This window comes from Bombus fervidus, chromosome 12 (assembly GCF_041682495.2).
Source record: "Bombus fervidus isolate BK054 chromosome 12, iyBomFerv1, whole genome shotgun sequence".
In the NCBI taxonomy this organism is placed as follows: domain Eukaryota; kingdom Metazoa; phylum Arthropoda; class Insecta; order Hymenoptera; family Apidae; genus Bombus; species Bombus fervidus.
The window spans coordinates 3812601-3825916 of record NC_091528.1 but is presented as its reverse complement, the minus strand read 5'-3'; the positions used below and the strand labels follow the sequence as shown (position 1 = coordinate 3825916).

At 34.4% G+C, this 13316-nt stretch overlaps 1 protein-coding gene and 1 long non-coding RNA gene across 8 annotated transcripts in view; one reads left to right on the top strand and one right to left on the bottom strand.

Annotated features, from left to right (window-relative positions):
• The window catches only part of LOC139993188 (uncharacterized), a 232816-nt gene that overhangs the window by 8695 nt on the left and 210805 nt on the right, over positions 1-13316 (bottom strand). The gene's annotated exons all lie outside the window — the stretch shown is intronic.
• The window catches only part of Rho-5 (rhomboid-5), a 290319-nt gene that overhangs the window by 257173 nt on the left and 19830 nt on the right, over positions 1-13316 (top strand). The gene's annotated exons all lie outside the window — the stretch shown is intronic.

Sequence of the window (13316 nt, the reverse complement as noted above, 5' to 3'; positions counted from 1 at the left end):
TGGAAATATAATTTTTACGATCTTCTAACATTTCAGTGTCAACGTAAAATAAAATAAGTATTTTTAATAAATGTTATTGTAGAGAAATAATGCTATTCCATAAAGATATTTATGAGGAGAATTCAATGCGATTAAGTTTCCTTGATCAATTTTTTAACAAATTATTTCTCTTTTCTTTCGAGATTTTTAATTACAATTAATTATAAGTTTGTAATAGCATTTTAGAAAATATATTTCTCCCAAAATTTCCTTTCATATCCTTTTCTACGATTTTTCTAAGTGTATATAGTATTATTTTGGAAAAATATGGCTACACGAAAAATTTAAAAATCTTCACAATTACAAGATATTACAAGATATGAATCTCCCACGTATATTATTAATAAAATTTAACGATGTAAAAAACATCTGAACGAAAAGAATTTTAATATCGAAAATGTTAATGGTCCAAAGAAAAGAAATTTTCATTCTGAACCTCGGATAGAATTATAGATGCATGGAAAGTCTAATGAACTTATAATACATTTTTCCTAAGTAAAATCGTCGAGGATCGGTCATTAATTTGCCGTACAAAAGAAAAATCCTATTAAACCGGAACAAATCCGAATTTCTGGCTATAAAACAGCCGCACTGCGCCGTGACTTAAACCGTTGACATAAAACAAACGAGTATATCATTAAAAGAAAAGTTTATTAAAAATAGAATTTTATCATTCGTTTCTCAGATGTGCTTCGATTCCGAACGTATTCAAAGGATCCCTTTCAACAGACTCGTGTCTCTTTTTCCTTCGATCGACTCTTTCCAATACTTCTTCCCTAGATTCTCTCGCGATTTTTGGTAGTTTTTGTATTATTTTGCAAATATATCTTCAAAGAATAGGAAACATTTCAGCGGAATTAAAATGATATCAATTATCACAAAGTTCGTACAGATGTCATAGAGAGCATTTGTTATAAAACTCTTTTGAACAAATATTTGCAAAGAATATCGAACGTAATTAAGTTTACTTGATCAATTCTTTAACTAATTTGTATTTTCTTTTTTCGAAAATTTTCATAAGTTTATCGTAGTGTTTTAAAAGATATATTCCTTTCAAAATTTCCTTCCATTTTCACTTGCATAATTTTTATATGTTTATAGTATTATTCTGAATAAATACTTACAAAGAGCAATTATTTCGTTACAGTTAGAATATCACAATTATAATCCGGATTGCATAAATGTCATAAAGGGTATGTGTAATCGACGATATTTTCAATCCATCCTGGGAAAGAAAAAAGTGCATTTTACGCTGGGCAGGGACTTTTTTTTGCCTTCGTTAAAAGTGAAATTTGTTCGATGTGACACCCTTCTCTTCGTCTTTCGAACCAGACGCGAGAGCGACGATTTAATGGAAGATATAATAGCTTGTCGACGGCTCATAGAAGTTACGGACGACTTTATTACACGCTGATGGCTTAATTGTTGTCGTATGAACTTTCATCATGTAATACATTACGAACTTACTTCACAAAGAAATATCATATTGCTGTTGTCACTTTTCAATGAACACTGAAAATGTCTATTAAGAGAAGCAATGGGTCTCAAATTAAAAAGGTACAAACAGATAAAAACTAAAATAAAATGCTGGACACGCTCCATTTTTGCTAATTGAGAAGAGTGCAAACGGGGAAATTGCGCGATACAATCGAGTCCACGTATGTAGAAATCTTGCATAATTACGAGATTATTGTTTGTCCGGGGCCATCCTGTTGCAACGGCCTAAATAAATGTAGATTCGCCGTTGTAATTTCGACTAGAGAGGAAATTGATTCCAGACAGAATTCAGCTATTGTTCCTGCATTTGAATGCGCCCATTGTAGCGACGTTCTGTCTGTTCCCTTCGATCACGTACCTCCCAATGTCGCTCTTTATTACCTGTTCTTTGTTCTTGCCGCTTCCCCTCTCATAATGCTCGAACGCCGAACTCTAACGCAAATATTTTATGAAAACAAAAAACAAAATGGCAGATTTTAGCTTGAGGCGCAATAAACGCTAAAACTTTGCGTACGATTCCTAATTTCATCGGAATTCCGATTTTCCGATAGCGAAAGTGGTTTTCTCGAGGAAAGTATTTCTACTATGCTTGGCGAAAAGATTTTTATGGGAAGAATGTAGAACTACAGTTAGAATTATAAGAATGTACATTTCAGTTTCATTTTAAGCATTTCGTGAATTTTATCCTCTTCTTAATCATTGAGTTAATTTTAACGCAAGATTGACTGAGAATTCTATTAATGCTAAGTAAATTGAGTACCTGTCTCTTTAGAAAAAAATTACAGCCTCCAGGAGAAAGGTTACGCGACGAGTTAAAAACTTTGCAGGATTTTTGTCTCTAAATGTAAATACAATTTCTTGAATTCGTCCACTCGATATGTTCACTTATTAAAAGTCACTGAATTTGCCGCTGTAGATGTCTAAGTAAAGAAAATGAATCAAAAGGGATAACAGGACAAAAAATGCGGTTTTACAGAGAAACTATTATTGAGAAACAGTACTTCGTTCGTCGATCAGTCTGAACAAGAATTCATCTGAATAAGCAATTCCGAGAGAACGGCGGTAAATATTTATCAAGAGTTATGAAAGAGAAAGTCAGAGGTGAAAGAAAATAGGGAAATTGTTCCAAGATAAAGGAGAGGATGATCCCGCTTATGAAGCTGAAATTCATTAACATTTGCTTCTTCCGGTAATGGAATCTTACTTTTAAAATCAAAACGCAATCCCAACGCTGTGCATTAAAAACATTCGTTTCAAATTGTTGTTCAAAGAGAACTATTATTTTCATTCAGTATTGAATATAGAAATCTGTATTTTCTTTTAGGAAAAAGAAAATAAAAAATAAAATAAAAAATAAAAAAAAATAAATAAAAAGGAAAGTATAATTTTTCTTTGATCTTTTTCAATTATAAATATCCTTGCGAATGTAAACTAAGCGAACGAAGCAGTTTTAGAGTAACGTAAGGCTTTAAAAATTGTAGAAACAAAATGAAGCGAAAGCTGCAAAATAAAAATTCATGAAAACTAAAATAAAAATAAAAATTTCAGTTCCTGACTAACAATCAAAATCGAAAACGAATATACGACCAGTGTGTTTTATTTTTACCAATGATTTTCAAACGCAAAAAATCATGTAATCCCCAAAAGAAGAAAACCTCAAACGAATGACCAGTCGAAAGAGCAAAGTTTGACGAGTGTATCGGAAATAATTCGCGTGTACAACAATCGACTCGCGTTTCAGAGATTGAAAAAAAAAAGTGGAAACGGAATGGAGGCGATTCTTGACACAACAGGGAGCAGGCAATTTGGAGCGTTACTCTTTTCTAGGTCACGCGTAAAATATTCTAATGAGCCTTCGCGTATACAAACGACACACTTTTCTCGGCTTGAACAATCTCGGCGGGAGAGAGAGAGAGAGAGAGAGAGAGAGAGAGAGAGAGAGAGAGAGAGAGAGAGAGAGAGAGAGAGAGAGAGAGAGAGAGAGGAGAGAGAGAGGCGCGGCAGTCGTTGTTCGGCTTGTTCCAGGCAGTAGTCTAGAGCTAAGTGGCAAGTTTTGAAATACAATTGACGGCAGTTTCTGTATAACTTTAGTAGACCAAACTTCCGGTGGACAATGTTTCCCGCACGGAAACGGGCTCGTATGCGCAACGCGTTTTCTTTGTTTGCCACGAAGAAACCTAAGTCGCCTAGCCTGTTGTTCTCACGCTAATATTTGAATTTTCTGCTAAACACCAAAGACATGGCGAAAGTTAGAATCAGTAGGAAGCGGGAAAGTAGTGGTCAGTTAATGAATATGTCATAGAAAAGGGTGTAACGTGAAGTTTCAAAAGAGTTGAATGGTCGCTAATTCGTGCAACTGAAATTTCATGAAATTTTTTGTAGTAGTTACCATATACGGTTACTAGAAGTTAGTAGAATTGAATTTTCATGGGCTTTTTTAATATCAGTTAGAATGTAGTTAATAGAAATTAATAAAGTTGAAATTTTATGGGGTGTTTTTATAGTAAGTTGAATGTATAGTTAAGAGAATTTAAATTTCATGGGGTATTTCTATAGTAGGTACAACGTATAGTTAACAGAATTGAAATTTCATACGGTCTTTTTATAGTAGGTGCAATGTATAGTTAAGAGAATTGAAATTTCATATGGTTTCTTTAATAGTAGGTGCAATGTATAGTTAACAGAATTGAAATTTCATGGGGTGTTTCTATAGTAGGTTGAATGTATACTTAAGAGAATTGAAATTTCATGGGATGTTTCTATAGTAGGTGCAATGTATAGTTAATAGAATTGAAATTTCATGGGGTGTTTCTATAGGTACAGTGTACAGTCAACAGAATTGAAATTTCTTGTGGTGCTTTATAGTAAGTACTATGTGCATTTGAGAGGAGTAAAATTTGACTATATTAAAGTGTTTTTTTTTTTATGTACAGAACAATATAAGAATACAAGTCGACAACAGAAAATCATTACGTTTCATTCCTAATTCCAATCAGAATTACTCTATCGTGCACATCTATAGCGGCTCACGAAATTATTCGAAATTAACACAGAATTTTTTTATGGAAATTTACGTACATTATACGAAACGGTTTAAAGTTTCGTTAGTGTTGTAGTGAGACACAACTACCGTAATTATAATCATAAAATTTGAAACGAATTCGAAAATGTATATAGAAGTTACATACCTTATATCTCAAAAATAGGATTAGTCTCATTGGTATCTCATTAAGTATCGTAGCTTATTAATATAACGAATAATTGACTGTTCAAATACTATGACGATCTTTTCGAAGAGTATGCTCCCAATAAATATTTTACAATCCTTATATACATCTTCAGATCCGTTTCAAGTTTGTCTGATATATTGAGTAGCGTCATTCATAATGTTTCGTATAACATACGTATACATAAAGAGTGCCTGAAAGTGTTCTAATTATAAGCAATTACTACATCCAAATAATTCGTCGATCTTAGCTACAGATAAATCACACGGTTTAGAAGAAAATTTATAGTGAAGAGGAAAATGCCTTGGAATCGAACCAAAAAAGCGACTAGATGGAAGCAGGGCACACAAATATCCTATTCAATTTTCCATGACACGATTACCAGCCACGTCACGCTGACGTTTCCCGATGTATCGCGAGAGAATATAATACTCGCGGGTCAAACAGCGAGCGCAACAAAGAGAGATAACTGCGATCAAATCGATTCGGTCAGACAGTTCGATTTCCCTGGTTGAGCGTCGCCGACGCGTGCACTCGTTATGAACGCTCGGCCAATTCTCCGTGTGTTTCGCAATAATGAAAGTATAAATATTCAGACAGAGGCGGAACGCTGTGGCGTAGCCCCAACGTCGAATCGATACAATTCATTACGATATCTCACGTTGATCCCAGTTACGCTCGATGCCACGCACGTAAATGCGTAGACGCGGAGCCGGAGATATCGGGCCGTGTCTATCGAGTCGCATGCACATGCATTTAAATTGCCGAAATTATAGTATCGGGGCGGGAGGCGGAATACGAGAGCGGATCGTTCGGATCTTACCCACGTTTCGGCGGGGAGAAACTGCCTGGCAAAATATTGAAATATTTTACACCGCGTGAAACATCCGATGGAACAACGCTTCCGCTTCGATTTTTCCGTGTAATTTGCGCTATGTCGACGAATATTGGTTTTAATAATTGGATTGGATGCCGGCTTCTACCTTTTGGCGGCAGTTTCGGAAAGGAAATGCGCAGATTAGTTATCGGATTGTGTGATTAAGCGCTAAGCGATGAAATAACACGTGGAAGATTTGTGAAAATCCGAGCTTACTGATGAATAGCAGATCAGAATTACTTATGACTCTCTCAGAAATGAATCGTCACTCAGAACTGAACTCAGAAATGAATCAGAACTGATTGTCTTGGCTCTTTGTGAACTTTTACATTTCATCGCATAGGTACACGATTAACGTTTAACATTTGAGAAACAGATGACTTCTATAAATTTTCTTATCCTAGAAAGATCATATAAGTAGTAGTAGACTAAATATAGAATAAGATTTAGAAAAACGGTATTTCTTTATAGTATAATATTTATGATTATATTTTTGGATTTATACAATGTAACTTCTGTATTGTTTTGTCAAAGTGGAAACAATTTACTATATTAGAAGATATATGTATTTATGTTTGATAGAAAAAGATCTCTAGTATTAGAAGAAAATAAAATATCTATATAGATTATCATAGTGCTGTGAATACTACGATTTTTCAACGTATTTTTAAGGATGAAAATCATGTTGGTTTGTCGAGTAACTAAAGGTTTTTTATTAAGCTGAACTCGAAATCTTCACGACTTTTGCTCTCCGTCCGCGCCTATGATTTTTGAAAAATCTGGAAATATTCCGCATGCGTTCCCAAACTTTTCGAAGTGGATGAATTTATTTTAGTTGCTGCATATAAAACGTCTCGTTTTTTTACAGTAAATGTTTAAAAAAATATTCGAGAACGTATATTTCTGATTCAAATAATTCCTACGTGATTTTATTCTACTCTCGTCGATGATTTTCGTCGCTGATTTACACAAAAACTGATTATCATCAATTCCGATGGAATACAGACGTTCATCGAAAAATTTTACAATATGCTGTTCGCTGTATCCTTTTTAAATAACGCACAATTGTAAAATAACCAACACAATAGCATTCACCTGCCTATTATACAAATTACCATAATGAACGAAATTTTTCAAGACACGTTGTTACAAATAATCTGTTTAATAGTAATTTAATATTAAAATCACTTGCAGTCAAAGTTTAATATTTAACCAAAACAATTTGAAAATGCAAATTATGAAAAAAAATAATACAACATAATACAATATTTCCAGCAATATTCGTTCATACATCTACAACATTTCTATAAAAATTTATATACGGTAATTTCCTTGTTAGCGTATTCACGTGCAAATCAGAAATTTTGAAAACAAAAAATACACGCACATCTTGATATGCATCGACGAACATTTCCAACAAAAATCCCATCGATCCTGAAGTGACACGAGCTTCCGAGCGTTTTTTCCCAAACTCCGACCACAAGCAACAGAATTACAAATACCCTGGAACCACCATGGATCCAACTGGAAACTTAGAACAATCGTTGCCTCTCGATAAGGGCGACGATAATTCAACATTATCCATGCAAAATCGTGATACATTTATTCCGGAAATTTCCAAGAAAATCACATTCGAAGCAAGTAGGGAGACCAAGCAGCGCTCATAACGTTGGTTTGTGATTAAGGTAACGCCGATGTTAGTTAATAACGGGTTTATTAGGTTCTCGCTAATAAATGGTCCCGTGGTCTCCTTATTACGTCGCTGCGAACCCGGGTGCGCGATATAAATTTTAATAAAAACTCGCGTTATATCCAGCTACTATATCCTTCTTTGTGTCCGTATGTTTGCATACCAGTGCATGCAATACACACAAATTCTCGCGCGTGTACACGCATAAGCCGCGCAACATGAGCTGGCGCACATTGCGATACGTAGAGTACAATTAATTCGTTTGCCTTCAGGAAACGCGTAAAGAACAGGTCAGCGCTTTGCTTACCTGGATAATCCGCTTGCAGATTTAAGACTCTTAATTGAACCGTTCCTGTCAGATGCAGGGGAAACGGTCAGCCTTTATTATGAAAACGTGTTTTTGTTGCACCACTGATTGGAATTGAGCGCAGAGATGACATTTATGAGACGTTGCGTAACTGAGTTTCACGTGTTTCCTGCGAATGAGGTTGTGATTATTGGAGAATCATAGGCAGACAATTGTAACACCTTACCAAAGGTTTTATTTCGTGGATAAAAGTGAATGATGGAAGTTAATTCTAAGTTCTTTTTGGTTAATCGCTAGAGTTATTAAAGTATTATTAATAGCTGTCGGAGAAGATGGTAGAAAACGAAGAAGGTGATTGATCGTCTTTTCTGCATTCCTATGTGTTTTATATTAATTGATATTTTGATACAGGTATTAGGAAGGATATAATAAATTTGATTGTTGTACATAGAACTTACACATACACTTAAACAGTATATAAAACAAGTGCTTAAGTGTATATTGTCATTTACTTGGTTATCAAAAATACGAAAATTGTTTGATTTGGTGGATCAACATCAACACAATCTTATTACAATTTCTATTTGAAAGATATGTTTTGGGCATTAGTCTATCAAAAACCCTTATCGACGTATGTACAAATATCAAAATTAATCTATGACGATAAAAAAATTTAATAAATAGGCTTAATAAATTGTTTCTACAACACTTATCCTGAACTGTTAAACGTGTGAAAGAGGAGTATTTGAACTTGTACAACGTGCAACAGCAAACATTAATTTATCAAAAATCTTTAACAAATATCAAAATTAATGTAATGTAACACAGAAAATTTTATTCCTAATAAATGGATGCTAAAATATTTATCCTAAACTGTCAAAGACGGGAGAGGAGAATATTTAAACTTGTATAGCGTACAGTGCAAAGAGAAAATAAATCGAATAGACTCAATTAACAAGCAAATTCATTGCATTGATCATGTCGCGTGAAAAGGTGCATTTTCAAAGCAACAAATCGTCGAATTAGGGAAAGGTCGTGTCTCGAAGGAGCGAACAAACGAAACTAAAAGCTGTGCCCCGTCATAAATTTCTCACGGCGCAGTTATATTTGGGCCACGCTAATTTTTCGTCCTATTCCCCATTGGTTGAATGCTGCGGATTTATTCCCGCTGAAGTTGTGAAGGATGTCGGCTTAAGAAATAAATTTAAGGCACCACTGGGTGCAGTAGGACGCGCCCTGCTTCGACTGAACTTTATTCCAAACTTCTCAAAAAGAGCAGGAAAAAAAGGAAGGACATCGTTTTCCTTTTTTTCCTCCTCTATCCTTTGTCTCGTGACTGGTTTTGTTTTATATCTAACAGTTCGTTTAACTCGAAATTCGTCGAAATTCATAGTATGTCCTCTGAGTTATCGCAACGTTTTGAAACCGTTAATCTCCTTTGTAATAGCTAAATTACGCATGAATCTTTTAAAGTGGATAGTCTGTCATAAAATCTTTGTTGCAGATCTTTTTTACGAAGAATTTATAGAACTTCTCATTATTGTTATTTCCTAACGTATTCATCTGTGCTTTAATAATGTTTACGAACTTAATAATGTTGACGAACTTCTTTAAAGAGAATTTATTCGAAATAGGCTGTGGCGTAAAGCGTCGAATGTAAAGTCGATTTTGGCCGATCTACCAAAACAGAAAGCGCTCGAAAATTTCTAACTGGAATACATTTGGCTATCAAGGATAAGAGAATCGCAGAAAAAAATCACTAATCGGGAAAAGGCGTCTCTTTGAAATTGCACCATCACGTTTTTCGTCTTTCTCGAACCTTTCACGGATTAAAAGGATAAAAGAAGATAAAGATTTTGAATTAATTCTGGTAGAAGTACGCGAGTCTGGTATTGACACATGCACTGAAGATGTATTTAAAATTTGCGTAGAAATTTTAGAAAACACTCTGGTTCACCCTGACCTGGTGAATTTGAATTTATAAATTATTGGTTTCGACGAAACCATATATTTCTTCGCCATGAGACGATCAGTATCAGGGGCACGAGATAGATCAGGCCATTAGACTCGGCAAACATCCAAGGAGAGGTGCTCTAAAATGTCAATAATCGCGAGGGTATACCGTAGTTTCACGAAAACTCCATTGTTTTCCCAAATTCCCGATCGTTCGAGTTTCGTCGCGAAACTTATGCTGTCGTTAAATCGTCGCGAAACTTATACCGTCGTTAAATCGTCGCGAAGCGATACTGGAAAGGAACGTGTTCCGAAAATAAAATTATATTGGTGCACTAGCATTCTATACCTTTATTCCCCCGAGGTAGAAATGGAAAGATACATACTGCAATATCGAACGATATCAATTATTATCAGCACTATTATTATTCCATTATTAATCAGTCGGCAGTAACTTGAAGCAATTTGTCTGGGAATTTCGATGATGACGCATTTAATTTTACCTGTTGTGAAAATAGACAGAGTGAAAATAGAGATGTATGGCAAACTTTTGACACGTTGTTAAAGGTATAATTAATTTAAAAAAAGCAAATAGCATATTGCTTTGTTATCTGACATGTTGTCATTTTATTCAAATACAACTTTTCAGATATTATGGTGTTTCGTGCTACACTTCCGTTTACACTGGAAAAGTATGGTCAAATAAAGTTCCAATCTAACAAGTTTTTGGGAGACACGAGCAAAGTATAACGTCGTAGTACGTATATAGTTATAAAACAAGCGTTTCCTGATGTAGATATACGGAACACGTAGATTATACAGAGTTTAACAATAGACCTAGCTAACCTGCAGAACGCTTTCCAAAGCGGTATTGTATAATTGAAAGCAAACACGGCCGAACGATCAATAGAGTAATTAAACTGCGAAATGAATAATTAGCTGTGTGCTGTATTACGGCTAGCTTACACAACATTTTGGAATTTCTAAAACGTTCGCTTGTTACTCGAGCGTTTGTAAAAATCATGTTAACGAACGTGATTTTCGATAATCTTATTTATTTTTTAGAATTCGAATTTTGTGGATAGGAATTCTCTGTCGTAAGTCGTTTTAACTTTGTTACTAACTTATTTTGTATTTAGAATTTCGTTAGAAGTATTTTAGTAGAAATGTCCTTTTTTCAAACTTGAAAACCATTTTCTTGAAATTCTCAACTGTCAGAAATAGAATAGTAGTTAAGAAGATAGACAGATTAATAAAACGCCAATGTAATTTTTACAATTAGGGAACAATACTTAATTAAAAATATATAACGAAAACACGACCGGATATTTGTGATCTTTAGAGTTTATAGCTTTCATCTGTGTATTTTGTCCTTTTTTCTCTGACAAAAAAAAATAAGTTATTCTTAAACAAATATGACACGTTTGAACAGCGGAAGGCACGAAGGATGCGTCATTATGAAAATTTTATGATGCTGGAGCGTTTTGCCCAGAGAAAACACTAAAGTAGGTGGAATTTTTAAAAAGTTGCTGATTCAGCAGAACGATGTTCCCTATTAACTTTTCACAAACCGTAGAAGTTAATATGAACGCGTTCGTACAACAATCGACGAGTACTGGCGAGTGCATATAGGTGTATTACAGCTTAGAGGCTTGTTTAACCATTTATTAAAAAGTCTGCTGGCTACGTGTTTCAGTGGACGTCGTCCGGCCTTTTCATTCCACCAGTAAGCAATTTATTATCTGGCTGCTCATTTAAATTCGAACTTTTTAAAATTCGTGTTTTTGTCCGGAGTAATACCATTTCCTGCATTTCCTGTGTTAGATTGTGCTAGATTGTACAACGTTGTTGCTTTAATTGTTGTTTCAAACCGGACAACATTAATTAATTTGACAAATTTGTGAGTAAAATTGGTCTCTTACAGAAATTTCCGTGTGCTTTTAAACATCAAAACAAAACGTACAATATTACCATACGCCATACAATCTTTGAAAACTCGTAACAAAATTCTTTAAATACAAACGTATGTATCGTTTTCTTTATTTATTCTATTGTGTCTGCAATTTTCCATTGAACTCAAATTGTCAAATGTTTTATGATTGGAAATTAGGAATTAGATTGAAAATTATACAACAATTTATTATTTGCATATTCCTAGTATAATGTAATATCAGCATATATATATTATTAAATAGCGAATGGACTATTCTATAATAATAATTTAATATTAATTTATCATTAATCTAATAATAATTTAATATTAATTTATCATTAATCTAATATTAATTTAATATTAGCTTTAAACTTGTTTCTATTGTACTATATTAAATATAATTGTAATTTGACAGGCTCTGAGAAATAAATTAGATACCGAAGAAGCAGATTTATAATTAAAATTAAAGAAAGGTATCTTCGATAATTGTTTGCTGATTGAAAAACCAGAAGACGTTTCACATTTTATTCGTTAATTTGACAAAGTAAAGCAACAAGATAAATGGTATTTGTCGTTCTTTGATGAGTTAGGATAGTATTCAAGGCAACACTTTTTTATATTATCCGATAACAAATGAAGAAAAGACAGTTAAAAATAATGAAATGAAGAAAACACAAGGTTCACTATTTGTGAGGTCACGCTGAAGCTTCGAATTTACAACTGAAGCGATGCAATAATACGTCTCCATAAACAAGGATTTGCATCGCAATACAATCGTTTCATCCACGACAAATTCCAGAGAACTTACTGCAGCTGAAATTTATTCGACAACGTTACAAATACAAAACGTCATACTGACTCCGGTTTACCTTTTAGATTATAAATTCCATAGCTATTGCAGATTTTAACGAGAAAAAGTACAGTCTCGTTTCAGCTGTCAAATCTTTTTGATACGAAATTCTACGACCCTTTTGAAACAACATATTCCAAAATAATTTTTACGCATGCTGCTGGTTATGTTTGAAAAGCGTCTCTTTTCTATTATATCGTTAACAAAATAGGTTCACTGTTAAATTTTCCAGAAGTCAAAAAATCAATGAAAAACGGATCAATTCGACGTCTGAGGGGTTCAATTGAAACCCAACGTAAATTTTATAACGACCAGAATCTACATTCATCAAATCGAAACTACGATCTCTGCCACTTGTTATTTCGCTTTAGAGTAAAAAGTTAATAAAACAAAACCAAATAAAGAAGAGAGCAGAAATGAAATACACACCGATCGGATATTTATTTCAGCCAACGAAACGGACTAATGAACGAAAGCTCTGGTTTTTTCGCGAGGGGTGCGTGTCCTTTGGATATACGGCATCTGCTTAATTGCGAGCAAGAACCGACCGATAGGGCAATTAACGGTCCGGGGACAGTCGCGATCACGACAATATAAAATCCCATCAGATGGGCTCGATACGGTGCAATAAACATGGAGAATGTTAATTCCGGCATGTCGGGCACGAAATTAAATTCCATTCGATTTTACAGCCTTTTCCATTCGATCAGATTCCACCGTTCCCCCATGTTTGTCGATGTTACGTAAATTCTGGCTTCTTTCGTTCGTCACTCTGTCCCTTGTATTTTTCCTCCCCGTTCATCCACCCACTCACTCGTATTAGCTTGTTCGCATTGCAGTGTTTGTTTGTCGTTTAAGTTTGTTGATTACTCTGTCGATGTGTTCGGTCTTCTCCTCGTCCCAACTGGAATTTCACGACCAGGACGAATTCCTGATTACGAAG